The following is a 6,161-nucleotide window of genomic DNA, read 5'->3' on the forward strand; positions in this document are numbered from 1 at the left end:
GGACTTGACAAGATGAGTAAGGCTCTCAATTTCACTTGCTTCATTTTCCTTTGCCTTACTCATAGTGGCCTGAGACCTCTTGCCCATGTCTTTGGAGTCCTTAGCTGATTCATCATTAACAATGACTCCAATAGCGCACATGTATTTCTCCACAACAATTTCCTCTTGGAAATTTTCCAATAGTGTTGGTCTCACAGCTCGCTTGACGAACTGCACAATATTAGTCAGCAGTATAGACATGTAGTTGGGTTTGACAATCTATGCATAATTAGAGATGAAATTTCTAAGGAAGTTCATATTCCCTACGAAGGACTGCATAGATTTCTTGTTCACGAGGTAAGGTATATGCCTGATGGGCCAAACTATGTCCAGATATACCTTGATCTCACTCTTGGCAATGATGTGCCCAAGGAGGTTACCCTCAGACACTGCGAAGACACTTTTCTTGGGATTCAAGGATATCCCATACTTCAGATATCACTCAAATATTTTCTTTAGATGGCGTAGGTGGCCTGACTGCTGTCTAGATAAGACTGTCATGTCGTCGATGTATACCATTACTCTCTGTCCGATGAGGCCACAAAAAGTGATGTCCATTGCGTGGTGAAATGTAGTGCCTGCATTTACCAACTCAAATGAAATTCTACGGTAAGCGAAGATAACCCACTTGGTACATAATATTGTCTTAAGTCTGTCAGGCTCTTCTACCAGAACCTGGTTATATCCTTAGAAACCATCAAGCAAAGAAACATCTCTACTCCAGATACTGTTTGTAGTATATGCTCCATAGACGACACCGGGTAGTTATCCTTGTTCGAGGCACGGTTAAGATTTCAGAAATCAACGCACAGGCGGATCTCCCCAGACTTATTTCTAACTGGGACTAGATTTGAAACCCACATGGAATGACAAACCTTGTAGATGGTCCAAGCATCCAACAACTTAGTCAATTCTTTCTATATGAGGGGCTCAAGTTATGGATGCACGTTCCATAGCTTCTGCTGAAAAGGATTTTCCCCTTTCTTGATTGGAATGATGTGTTGGATTATTCATGTGTCATATGTTTTCAAGTCGTCGTGCATCCATGCGAACACATCACGGTACTGTCTGAACAGGCGGACAAAAGCTCAGTAATGATTTTTCGTGATCTAATCCAAGATGAGCACAAGGTTAGAGCTCTGTACAGATTTTGCTGGGTGGCTAGTGCTATTGCCTGAATTCATGTTTTTCTTATACACGAACCTGGGAGGCCTACTACTCACAGTTGTCTCGCTCGTCTGTTGTTTGAGTTCGGAAACTTTGGTTGTCAAGGACTTCACAAGATGAGTAAGGCTCTCAATTTCACTTGCTTCATTTTCCTTTGCCTTACTCACAGTGGTCTAAGACCTCTTGCCCGTGTCTTTGGAGTCCTTAGCTGATTCGTCATTAACAATGAATCCAATAGCGTGCATGTATTTATCCACAACAATTTCCTCTTGGAAATTTTCCAATAGTGTTGATCTCGCAACTCGCTTGACGAACTGCAAATTATTAGTCAGCAATATAGACATGTAGTAGTCAATAGTGATGGAGTCATGAGGTTTGGTGTCTGCTGCGAACTTGTTTAAGATGTGGTTAAACCTTTGGTTGAAATCTTTAACTTTTTCCTTCTGTTCCATCTTGAGACTACCCAACTCCTTTAGCAACATGTCGAGGTTTTGCCTTCAACAAACTTCTCAAGGAAAATTGTCTTGAACACTTCCTAGTTCTGAATGGAGTTCATAGGAAGGCTATGGTACCATACAACTTCTGTGGCATCCAATATACATGGAAACAGTCTACATGCAATGTCATCATAACATACCTTGAGTGTCTTTAGATGTAGGTAGAACGTGTCTAAGTGATCTTCTGCCTTCATTGTCTTATTATGGCCATACTTTATTAACAACTTCTTTACGTGTCTTGGCATCTTATGCAAGACACCAGGGAGTGCCAATGGGCCCCGGGTCATCCGTTTTAGATTTTTCTTTGCCATGTTGTCATCTTCTTCTTCCTCCTCCCCTTCTTCGGAATCTGATGGTTCTTCCTACGAATCTATTGGTTTGTCTTCGCTTCGACCTCCTCCGCTGCCTTCCTGTCCACCTCCTACATCGAAACTTGAGCCCAAGAGTAAGAGGTTGCCTTTTTCTTTTTTTTCGAAAGATTGGAGGTTCCTCTTCTTTTTCCATAGCTTATGCCCTCTCTTCAAGAGTGGCGAAGATTGATTCTTCCACAGATAAGACTACCACTCTTGTGGGAGTAGTCTTTTTCTTCCTCTGCGAATATGGAAGAGAGTACACTATTGGAATCAGTCAAACAACTTTAGCTAATTAACTGGTGATGGGATGAACAATGTGGATATGCTGATAAGAAATTTCCCGTTCGGTTCTGGGAGGAGAGAAATGACCAACTTTAGATTTGCGCGTAGGGGAGAGGGAGTGTGTGTTACTACCTTGCCTAGATGATGGATGAGTGGGGTTGGTAGGACATTCAACCATAAACTGCTGGAGGCCCTCCTTGTAGCGCCAAAAATGTTGACAGTGCTGGACCCGCCAACATTCAGGGGATCTCCCCTGTATGAAGTCCCAACTAGAGTTCATACCGTTTGGTGTAGGAGTCCCATCCGGTAGGATGGCCTGGTTGCCATTATCTTAGAGATTTTCCTTAGCACTTTTTGTTCAACACATGAGAGTGTTATGCTTGTATCTTCAAAAAGAGAGGTGAGTGTGCTTGGTGAGTGCGTAATGTAACTTGTGTTCTGGTTCTCTTACTGTAAAGGGAGAGAGTAAAGTGAGCCTCTAGATGAGAGTTAATAGTACCACCCAAGGAGAGACACACATGAACCAGAAAGGGTTTGTCCAACATCCAATGGAGTAGTCCACAGTGGATGCAGCAATCGTTAAAACCAAAGTGAAAAAGAAAACACGTACACCATACAACAGAGTAGTACAGATGGAGATGACGATTGTTATAACCAGTAAACAAGAATGGTCTGTCTAATTTCCTGTGGAATAGTCCACAAGGATGAGACAACAATGATAAACAATACAACACATCTTCAACAATGTAAGTACTAAAACAACTGAAGTAGTTCAACTATCTTAGTACAGGTTAAGCAAACATGCATTACAAATGTTTAAAGAGTAGTCTTACAAACATCTATAAAACATGCGTGAAAACGTGCTATCCTTAACAGGCTTCTGAATTAAGAAAAATTTCCAAGACACATCTATACACCATACATCACTAGTCCCTGTAGTGGGACATTGGAGCCACTCCTCACTCCTCAAAGAACACACTACAAAATCTCAAGGCTATGTGGGAGGAGCCAAGGTGAAAAGTCCTTTCTCATACAATGGGAGGGGTATATATAGCCAAGGGTGATGCTTTACCCTTGTGACTCTTGGACTACACTCATGACCGTTCAACTTCCCATGACCCTTCAACTTCTTGTGTGCGTCCATTGGACTTTCATTTTACATTATGTTTAGTTACAACGGATATGGCCCATAGTGGTGATGTGACCAAGACAACTCTTGACATAACTCGACATGACACTGCAGACATGTATTGGATGATTATGGTGTCCATGTCAAGCTGCTGCGCTGCTCAGTGATGGATGTACCATTGCTGTACTTTGTCTTCTCCTCTGCATGAATTAGTGCTGCGGGGTCTTCGACGGTCTTGGTCTTGCATGATGGCTCAATGCATGTGTTCATTTCGCTTGTTGCTTGATATGTTTGGTACATCCATCTAGCTGCAAGAAAGTATTCTAGCATGTTCGTTCCTTATTCATTCCATTCGTCGTCTCACCATGATCTAGTAGTGTACCTGTTCCTGCAAGTCACTCGTGACAAGATGACATCAAATCCAAAGCCTCCCAGTCTAGCATGATACATTGTTCTCATGTTCCAGGCCCGAGACAGATGAAAGACTGAGAAGAGGGCCCAACAACTGCACAATTCATAGTTCCAGGTGACAGGAAGGGAGGAAAAGTCACTGAGGCAGTGTAGAGCGCAACTTAGGCTGGGATGAGGAACTCTGGGAGCACAACCTTCACTGTAGGGAAAAACTGCACAGTGACCATTGGGAGGCAGGATTGCATAGTGAAGGACACCTATGGAAACTGCAAGGTGGGATCCTGGGGGCACTTCTTCGCATTTCTTGGAGGGAAGACAAGATAGGGCTGCAAGGGACCTGCTAGGCAGTTATGCACAATTTATGAGAGAAGTGTAGGACAAGCAACAAAGGGCCAGCTGGGCATGTCTGCGTAGTTTTGGAGAGCTGTGAAGACCCAGGTCCTGGTGAATTGTAGGGTTCCGACATACAAGAAGGAGTCTTGATGATTGTGCTGTAGAAATGCGCACATCAGTTTGGACATGGAGGCAATTTTCTGCACAGTTCTGGGAGGCAGACAAACTACTCACCTCCGAGATTTATGCAATGAAACCGACCCAGAGGAAAACCTCAAGCACTAAGCAGTTTCGGGCAAGAGAGAAGTGTCACTAAGGGTTGAAACTGCACAATGCAGCTCAGTCGGGGTCCGGTGGAAGAGGTTTATCTGGTCAGACATATTTTCTAGAAAATGGCTAAGTGTAGGAAGCAAGTGAACTTTTGCGGTCTTGACATTGAGATCACACACTTAACATACTTTGACAACATGACGACACTAACCACCAGAACAACATAAAAAAGCATGACCCTCTGTGGGACCATCTACTGGTGAAAACAATAAGTGTGACACTTGGGGTAGACCTTAAGACAACTGATGACACTTGCATGACAATGCTTTCATCTTTGTGTGTGAGTACGAAAAATGTTCTCATAGAGAAGACAACCCAAACACACAAAGATAAACCTTCAAAATCACCACAACAAGATCGCAATCATGACAAAGCAATCAATATGCCAAAAGATGACCGCTATTCAAATAAGAAAAATGATGAAAAGAATTCACAAGAGCTCATGGGGTGAACTCGAGTGTTTCCAACCATCAAAGGAAAAACCAAGGAGGGCTCTGAAATTTGGTTGCAAGCCAAACTTTTGGAGGGTGTTGCAGCCGTTAAAACACTTGGCGACACACTAGTTGAATACTAGTTTCTCTATTTTGGTTCATTTTTAGCGCACGACCTTGGCCTTTCAGGGAGTATTGATTCGTTGTGCAGACCACTTCGGCTTCCCCACTTTCCCCAAGGATAGACATGGTTCACCTTGTACCAAATCAGTTGAACACAATACAAGATTCAACTGGATCACAATGTTTCAAATCAGGAAGTATAATTTGGCTCGCGAGGTTAATATTTTTAGAGTATAGCTTTTCATATCTGGTGTTTCTCCGCTGCCAGCAGGCTTGGACAATTGCCCGGGGGAGTCACACAGGAACACAAACATTGCTCCACTGCTAGTGAGCCTGGACAGTACCCTGGTGGAGTTGCTTGCTTCACCTATCTGCGCAGGAAGCCTTTCTCTTCTTTCACCTTTGTTATGTTTGAAAGAGGACTGTGCATAGACACTTATTTATTTTGGGAGAGGAAGATGGATCCCAAATTATTAAAAGCAGAAGAGGTTGTTCCTTCAGAGAAGCATGTAAATACCTCTGATTCAGGTTTTCTCATTTAGATTTTCCCCTTCTCCATTTCTACTAGTTGGATAAGCTTGAACACATTAGAACAAAAAATTGAGTATAGGCACGAGGTTTCCTAGATTGGACACAGGTTCATGGTTCGACCAAAACTTTCCTTACAAACGGATTGTATTTTCCATCAAGACTTCATCGGCCAAAAGTTGCAACCAAGCATAAAGAAGATGGACACATGAATAACCAAGCGTTGCAGTGTCACAAGACTCTTTGAAATTCAACCACATACCCATTTAGAAGCTAGAACACAATGCATGACAACAATTATTTACAAAAAAAAGCAACATAGCAACAAAGCAAAACAAAACAAAAAGGAAATTTAGAACAAAACAATAAACTAAAGCAAATAACATAACAAGTAATGAAAGGACTATGTACAGAGTGCGGGGCATGACCCAAGTTCATTGAAAATAAGATTTTAAATCTTTGCCATTGACAGGGAGAGTGTCAATATTCTCGTCAAGTGATTGTATACGATACGTGTGTTGGCCAAGCTTCTCATGAG

This window comes from Pinus tabuliformis, chromosome 5_2 (assembly GCF_031772625.1).
Source record: "Pinus tabuliformis cultivar Carrire ecotype Pingquan chromosome 5_2, CPIR1, whole genome shotgun sequence".
Taxonomy (NCBI): Eukaryota; Viridiplantae; Streptophyta; class Pinopsida; order Pinales; family Pinaceae; genus Pinus; species Pinus tabuliformis.